Source organism: Pinus tabuliformis, chromosome 4_2 (genome assembly GCF_031772625.1).
Source record: "Pinus tabuliformis cultivar Carrire ecotype Pingquan chromosome 4_2, CPIR1, whole genome shotgun sequence".
NCBI lineage: Eukaryota > Viridiplantae > Streptophyta > Pinopsida > Pinales > Pinaceae > Pinus > Pinus tabuliformis.
Window position 1 is genome coordinate 644,724,666 of NC_142304.1, and position 9,611 is coordinate 644,734,276.

The following is a 9,611-nucleotide window of genomic DNA, read 5'->3' on the forward strand; positions in this document are numbered from 1 at the left end:
TTAGGCAAATTTTTGTCTTCTCCACTAAGAAAATTACTTTTGGCTATTGAAAATGCTACAATATCTTTGTGGGTATGAATGTTTCATGATTTTGTCGTGGCCTTTTTCCATGGTATGTTTTTAGAATAGATCCATTTTAACCCTTGAAGGATAAAGATGGAGAAAAGGAAAAAAACAATCACATGTTAACTTCCTCATGGTTCAGTTTGTCTTTAATCTTTCATATATGTTTTATTATCAACAACAATCTTGCTCTACTTAGGTTACAAAGCAGCTATTCCTTGCAATTGCAACGAAAATTATGTTACTGCTGCTTCTTTATGTCAAATTAGCATATAGATATGTGAACTTTGGATCACTGGAAAGTGGCTAGCCTGTATAAATGCAATGAAACTATACCTATTCATCCTTATGTCAAACACTAAATTAATATTCATGTCCTGTAATTATGTGTGAACTATATCGTTTATTCAACACATACATTGAAGAGGTATCGATTTTTTGAAACTGCCAATATATGTAGTTACATCGTGCATAATTGACTTCATAGAGCAATACGATTTTGAATTGTTTTTTCTATCTACTCAACTTGATGTTATGTTCGCTGAATCAGGGCTGAACAATATGGGCAAGGCTCCCTGTTGTGACGAGAATGGACTAAATAAGGCCCCCTGTACACCTGAGGAGGATCAAAAGCTTGTAGACTACATACAAAAGAATAGTCATGGGAGTTGGCGTGCCCTACCCAAGAATGCAAGTGAAGTTCAAAGATTCTCTACTTTTTGAACTATGTTAGAAAGAATGTAGGTGCAATTCCAAGATTATCTGATTTCTGAACTAAGCTATAAATAGTGAATGATTAACATATTTTCATCTTAGGAAACCTAAGATGTGGGTAATACCCAGAAGTTTTAACATACAAAATGTAGGTGCAATTCCAAGATTAGCAGGTTTTTGAACTAAGTTATCAAGAATGAATAATTAAGATAAATTCATCTTAATTTTAGGTAACCTAAAGTGTTGGTGATACCCGGGAGTTCTAAAAATTTAGATTAGGACCTTAACTAATACACCAGTGACCATAGAATGACTTTGAAAGGTTAATCCTCAACCTAGCCACTTTTACCATTGGTGGTGTGCCCAGAGAGCCTATCTGGAGTTATGCACAAAGATAAGTTAGATGTAATGGAGATTTTCCATTTATGAGCATGGGTACAACTCACATACAATTTATGGGTTGAATTTCTATAAATGAGTACTTTTCTGAATTCGGCTTTAGGAAGTTTTATCATCATATACCGCTTAGAAAATTGTGATGTTCCTATGTTGTAGGGTTGCTTAGGTGTGGCAAAAGTTGCAGGCTTCGATGGACCAACTATTTGAGGCCTAATATAAAGCGGGGAAAATTTTCTTTTGACGAAGAACATACAATTCTCCAACTCCATGTGATTCTTTGAAACAAGTAATCTTTAAACAGACCTTCATGTATCTCATGTACTTTTATAACTTACGATGTTTCAGGTCGATTAGCCTGGTGTATTTTTTATATTAAATTCAATGTTTAGGTGGTCTAGACTCTGCAATAGTTGCTCATATGCCAGGAAAAATAGACAACGAAATTAAGAACTACTGGAACAAGCATTTGAAGAAACGATTGCTTCAGATGGAGATAGATCCAATGACTCATAGACCACGAACTGACATCTTTGCTACTTCCCAGATATCTCAGTTCTTTGCTTCCCTGACACAGTGGGTGAATGCAAGGATGGAGGTTGAAGCACGATGGATTAGAGATTACTTGAAGCTTGTTGCATATAGGTCTTCATCCAATATGATGAATGTTGAAAATGGAAACATGAGCTAGCTAGACCTAAATCTGCCAAGGTCTGTTGTTACATGCAGATTTGATGATCCAGTTGTTGCTCTGGCTTCTCATGTTTGGGCTCAACAACAGCCTGCATTAGTACTAGCACTTAATTCTCAGAACATGGATCAACATTTGGTTCAAAGGACAAAGAGATATTCTGGGAGCTATAGCATTCCAGATCAATCTGGAAATGTGGATGGACTATCATTGCACCAAGATCACGAGGGGTATGTTACTCAGTTTTTAGATAACATGTGCTCCTTGGCCCTTGGATGTGCGTACTCCGCCCCTAATTTGCAGTTGGGTCAAGGTGCCATCGCACCGCCAAGGGATTCATGCATAACTGATGATGCTCGAAAGGAAACAAGTAATGTTTTAAATGGTGAAAAGAATCTAAAATTAAATGAGAACAAGAAAATGAAGTTGTATCAAAATGAATATGGTCATAATTTGTTGCCTTGAATGATGCAAGGACACACTGTTAATACAAAAGAAGAAATGTCTGTTCATAACGTTAATTTCCTATGGCCAGACCACAAGTCCAATTCACTTCCAACTTTGATACCAGCCTATGGCTCTCCCAGATCAAATATTTTCAGTGGACCTAGTGACTTAGGTTCTAAGGAAGGCAGTTCTTCAATGATCAACAACAATAATGGTAACTATGGAGGATCACTGGTTCCACCTGAAGAATGGCAAACTTTTATCAATTTTCCTTGTGTAGAAGCGAAAGGAACTTTGTATTTTGAAAAGGAACACTATGAGTTCCTGTAAGTTATGTAGATGTGATATCCAAAAGAAGAGGAGATGTATTCTTGTCTATAGACTGATAAATATGGACCATTTGAAGGTATTATGAAATAAAATGTTGGAAACTGTGGAAAAACACTGATGAGATATTATGTCATGATGAAGAACTTGAGAGAACTTCTTAGATACCTGTTGGACTATGCAAAAGTTCAGTATACATTTTCGTCTTAAAGGAACAAGTAGCATTTTACCACCCATAATCAATCATTATGTATTCCTACTAGATTGTGATTATGCTACATGTTTAAGAATATATTCGGTTGGATTATCCTAATCACTAATTTTACAATACCAAGCTTTGGGTGAGGCATAATGGCTATGGAAAGTTCTGGTAGAAAAAGATGGTGATGTGAAGTCCTTTTGATTGTTATTTTGATAATTTGTGATCCTCAATACAAATGTATTGTTAATGAAAGTTGTAGTCTACATGGTTGGAATGTCATAGATATCATTCTTAAACTAAAGTAACGTACATAATAGCAATAAAAAGGCAAGTCCATTAATTGAATACTCAGAAAAATGAAATTATGCTTGTTGTCACTTTAAAAATATATGCAAAGAATTTACTAATGACTTCATAAATTTTGTATACTTTTCCTATACGATTCACTTGCTTGGTTCCTGTAAAAAGAAGAAAAAGCAAACACCAAGAAAGGTTGAAATCGTTGGATATGTTTCCTACTTTTAACAAGTATTTGTTTTGCAGTTATAAGTGATACTGTCTAGTTGGCCAAATGTGGTCTACTATCTTTCACACATTTAGGGCTAGAACAAACCCACCACCATTAACTGAAAATGTAAATCAATACGAACAAATAATTTATTTACAACTCAACCATATGATAGAACTATAGTTTGGCATAAATCAGTGGAGGTGAAATGCATCTTTTATTGCTTCCTGGAACAAACAGTTACATTCTGGAATGGAGTTACATCAATTAAATAAGAATATGAGGATTTCCTTTTGAAAAAGCCAAAAATGCTAACATTTGAGCATGTGCCCATAATAAAAACTTGCTTTCTACATGATAACCATACAAAAAAATATGATTTTCCAAGTTTCCTTTGAGGTAACTTGAAAAGTAATATTTTATTCATCTCTAACAGTACTTATTTCTATTATGCTCCACTTCAAATTCTATTGTTTCCAAATTCCCATAATTAGCAAGATAGTATAAAAGCTTATTTGTGGCCCAGTTGCAAGGATTTCTTCAGTAAGCTTACTAATGCTGCCAATTTTATAGCCTGTAAATTTCTAAAAATTGCTCTGAAAGAGACCTGCCAACTTTTGCAAGGTTTCCTCGCCAGACCACTACAAAAGAGAGTATGAATGAATCCAGCACACTCTACACCTTCCCATTTCCATCAACTTCAAAACCTAGCCATGGACTGACCACGTTGCTTCAAAATACATTACAAGCAGGACACTAATTCATTAGTGCTACATTATAGGACACACACTAATTCACTAGTGCTACATTCTACTATGTACATGAGGCATCCCTTGCCATATAAAATCAGTTTGTAAGGATGCATCCGCCTTCAACAGTACTAACTTTCGAAACAAATAAATAAGTTGTAGGGAATGACCATAATGCTCATGTTGTTGTGAAGCACTAGACTGATCATAATGATTATACTGCTACCAAAAAACCATAACCACCAGTTTAATATTTCTACTCTTGGTCACAATTCAGCCCTCGCAAGCACTAGATGAGTCAACCAGATAGACATCCTATCTGCATTTACAGAATCCAGCTAACTAGATAGTCATTGAAAGATGCCCAGTATTAACACCTCCTCTTAAACCCAAAGGAACATTGTGATCAGCTTGTAGACCTTTTTCTTGGTCTTGGAAGTAGTAACTCAATTTCTAGGATGCTTCTTCTTCTTTTTTTCAAACTCAATGAGAAACTGCCTAAGGCTAATGATTCAGGGTCAATGAGTAGTCCTATGCATCTTTCACATATGTGCTGCCATTGAAAAACAAAATTACATATATATTACATTAACATGACATAAATATCTGAAATAAATGAGTATTATTATTATAAGTCTGCAATTTGCTACCAGGTTTTGATCCCAGGACTCATAATGTGAAACAAAGTATGAATTATAATTCACCAAGCGAAAGGACGATTTTGTGGCTACTAAAGAAAAAGAAAAAAACAACGCGATGTTATTTTTAGGAAAGACGTTCAAAGATCTGATTTTTTTTATGTGGTTCAATGTAACATTCTATAACTAGGTTCAGAAACAAATTTTAACTACTATTTCAAGGAATTAAGATAGATAATTGCATTATCTATGTCTACAAACAACATTTACCTACTATTTCAAAGAATTAAGATAAATAATTGCATTAAATAAACTAATATGTCACAACAAGAGATTCTAATCAAGATGGAGAGAGAGTTATCGAGCAATACTTTGATGATGGATTATTAATGTACCATGACAGGTTGTATATACCAAATTCCATTGAACTAAAGAAGCTCATTATAGATGAACTACATAAAAAGCCTTATTCTGGACACCCTAGTTATCAAAAGATGATTACATCCTAGTTATCAAAAGATGATTACATCCGAGGATGAAGAAGGAAGTCATGCAATAGATTGCTAGATGTTTGGAATGCAAACAAGTTAAAGTTTAGCACAAGCACCCGACAGGTTTATAGCAACCTCTCCCATTTCCAGAATGGAAGTGGGAAACCATAACCATGGAATTTATCACAGGATTATTGAATACTATGAAGTAGCACAATGCCATAATGGTAGTAGTGGACAAGTTAAGAAAAGTGCCTCATTTCATTCCAGTGAAATCCATTCATAAGGAAATTGATATTTCTAAGATATGCATGAAAGAAATTTTCAGATTGAATAGTATGCTAAAGGTAATAGTGTTTGATCGAGACACTAAGCTTACCTCACCATTTTGGAAAGCATTGTTTGGAGGAATTGGAATACACTTAGCATTCAATTCTACCTACCATCCTCAAACAAATGGGAAAACAAAAAGGACAAATAAGATCCTATAATATATGATTTTAATGTACGTAATTATTAAACCATTTAGATCTAATGTACATAATTATTAAACCTACTAAATGGGAGGATTATCTGCACTAGTATAGTTTGAATACAACAATGACTACCATGAATCATTGAAAATGAGCTCGTTTGAGGCACTATATGGGTAGAAGTGTAATACTCTAGTTAGTTAGTACCATCACTGGAAGACATAATGGATTTGAATGAGGTAGGCTACTTTATCTAGCCACATCTAGTTTCTCCATTCAACAACAATCTCAGGAGACTACCATCAATATTTATCCAAGGAAAATCGAACTCAACCTCCATTAAAATGACATGGTCTTTCCTTCTATAAATTTCCCTTAAATGCCCCATGACTAGTGATGATGGCAAAGCCTAATTCCAACCTTCCCACCAAAATTTTATTGGAATAATTTATTGCCCCTTTTCATATTGTGATTCTCACCTACTTGGGCCATGGGGGATAACTACTTATTTAGAGTGATAAGAGCTAGATGCTTAACTAGAGGAGATAGATGCTTAAATTGTCATGTCTCCATCTATTAATGGAAAGAGCTAGTATTTATACAAATTAACAAGGGAAGCATTCCTTTTTTTTATTCAATACACAGTCATAGCATTTCAATTATGTTGCATCTCCACAAGAATGTTAAATATTCATTCATACATTAAGTTGTATTATATATCCACAGATATAGTCAAAATCTCATGATCATTACAATCCACATTTAATAAAGTAGAGATATTTCATCATATGATCAGAAAATTCCATTGTTAAACATGATATGCATGCATCTTATTATCAGTCAACCTGATAACCATCATATCTGCACTTATAGAATCCAACTATCCGGATAGTCATTGAAAGATGCTCGGTACTAACACCTCCTCTTAAACCCAAAGGGACATCATGATCAACTTGTAGACCTTTTTCTTGGTCTTGGAAGTAGTAGCTCAGTTTATGGGACTTGCAGTTCAGGTGTTTGTTTCTTCTGTCCCAGTTCTTGAGCTTTATGTTGTTGAGATTCTTGCGTAGCATGCTTTGTTGCCCTTCCAACTCCTTGTTTTAAGAGAGGCTCTGCCTATGTGGTGTTGGTGATAGTAGTAGATGCTAATGGTTGTTTTAGAGGAGGCTTCGAAGGAAAATTATCATGTGGCTCCTTCTTCACTTCTCTACTTCGCCTAATAGTGTTTCTTGAGATCCTTTCCTATTCAACTATGTTCAATCTTTTAATTGGCTTGGAAATGTTTCCCAAGATTTTATTTGTCTCCAAATTGTGGGTGGAGCTTTTAACTAGTTTAGCAATGCTAGCAGAGCTCTTTTTCGCCCTAAAAATACCACCAGAGCTCTTCAAAGGTGCAAGAATATCATTGGAATTATTTTCCACGTCATTCATGCTGCTGGAACCCTTCTTCAATTCAACTTTATTGTCGATTCTACTTTTCTTTGTTTGATGGTTGTTGTTAAGAGAGATCATGATAGGTTCCTTAAGATATTGTGTATCTTGATTGTTTCCCTTGATTCCACGACAAATATTTCTAGTTCTCTCTATTCTCTAGCATTGCCTATAGATAAATTAGCAGCTATTCTTGGCAGCATTAGTTTTTTTTTTCTCGCTCCTTCTCCAGAATCTGGGTCATAGATGGAGATGAGGAAATTTCAACAACCTTTTGTTCGTCAATGTTATTTCCCTTAATATCATCATCCTTTGTTTCATTGTCCTTTATGTTTTTAGCTTGTTGGGGTTATGTATAGACTACATTCTTTTGGTTGGAGCTGCACCCCACAGAGTAAACATTCTTCATCTTATGCCTTAGTTGAGGGACAATTATTCCGCCAAAATTACATAGGACCTTACAATTAGCCTCAGCCCTTCGAAAGCATGGAGGGAAAATATCACATCAACAATGAACCCTGATAGACGGTTTAATACTACATCAGATTCATTGTAGCAACACCACCAGTTGGCAATGCAAACTAATTTTCATAAAGCATATGACAAGTAAAGGAGAGTTTGAAAGTTTGATGAGAAGAGAAATTCCAACCTGTCTTTCTAGCCTATGCTTGAAGATGGAACCAAACTTGTGGGCATTGATAGCCCTCAAACACTCGAGAAGAGAGATCAATTTTCCTGGAACCTTGGCCTCCCTTCTGCTTCTATTGCTCATTGGCAACATCTCATTAGTTCCTTCCACTTGACTATCCTTGGAAGACCTTGTGGCCTGATGCCGCCAAGCCCCCATAGAATCCTCATAATCTTTATAACGTCCACGAATAGTTTCATTGGCGTCATGACTTGTACTGGAATATTTCCTACAATCATTTCTCCTAGTTGAAAATTTTGTAGTGTTCATTACATCATTGAAGCCCCAAGGTTGTAGCCTTTCACCATTTTAGAATGTTTTTCACAGACTCCTTTTCCCTCCCCTCGTCCCCAATTTCTCTGGATTGAGCACTGCACTCTCGAAATCCACTTCCCTTCATGTTGACAACTGATTCCAAAAGTAGAAAACAAATCTCAATTACCCACCCCTGAAAACAGAAACAAACTCTACATCCCCACAAAACCCAACTCATAAAAACACACCCACCTCCAACTATTGCCATGGTTATTCTTGAATTTTCCTTGCAAGGCATGATACTCATCCCTACAATCCTGCAAACAAACATAATCATAAAACCAAGGAATAGATGACTTGAACTATGTAGGGAAAGTCGCAGTCGATCGTTAAAGAAAATAAACCTAGCATTCGCCACACCCATGTTGTTCTATATGTAACAATCTCGAAGAGGTTAACTCTTTATTCTTCCCCTTTCTCCTGAATATGTGCTCCTATTCACTGTGAAGGTTCAAGTTGAAGACGACAACATTCTGAACATCGACGAGAAGATGAACAAAAAGGACGAAGGACAGGTGGAATGCATATGCATAGGAAACCACCCATGACTTTGTCACGTGTTTAATTTGATTAGACCAAAGACAACGAAAATCAAGTGCCCGAATTGGCTAGGGTGAACAGTCTTTGCCCACCCCAAGCCCACAGAGAAGACACCTATTAGTGTAATTATAATATGAATTTGGTGCCAAGATCATGTATATCTATCAATTTTAAAGAATTTAAATTTCAAAAAGTGAACCTATAGTAAATGAGCATATAGTTTGGAACAAATTAAGATTTATCGAGAGTGGAAAATAGATGGAAAAATAGCTAACCAATGATTAATCTAGTGTATATCATTTTTAATATTTTTATTAAATAATTAATTTATATTGTTGGATTTGAAAGAAAAAATATTTAGAAGTGTGTTTATCATTATACGGAAATGGTGTCTTTGTTCTAGATTTTATTCTAGGAGTGTCTTTTTATAGGAAAGGGTGTCTTTGTTCTAGATTTCCATGTTTTTCTATCTCATCTCCTTCGATAACAAGGATGATATTATTTCAGTTTACTTTATGGTATTTGCATTGCTACATATGGCAACTAGTAGACTACCCCATTAGTCTAGTAGAGAACATAACAAACAGATGCACTTATCTTAATTTGAAATCTTGATATCAATAGATAATAACTCACTTACAACAGTATTGAAGGCATTTAGATACTCTGTCATTGAGTCTCCATCCTTCATTCTTAGGTTATACATCTCCTTCCATAGGAACAACTTATTCACCAAGGAATTAGACTAATACAAAGCCCCTAACTAGTCTCACAAATCCTTTTTTATGGCTTCCCATGAAACATTCAATAAATTGAATCTAAGAAACATAATTGTATTGTGCTCTTTACCTTTCAATCCAGCTTGATCTATTCTTTTGTTTACATCCTTGTTGGTGCAATACCTAGATCCATATTGATCCATTGATCTTTGTCCACCA

General features: G+C 35.3%; 1 pseudogene; it reads left to right on the forward strand.

Annotated features, from left to right (window-relative positions):
• Positions 1–624: 624 nt before the first annotated feature.
• On the forward strand, positions 625–2,641 carry LOC149171021 (transcription factor MYB102-like; annotated as a pseudogene).
• Positions 2,642–9,611: the final 6,970 nt, after the last annotated feature.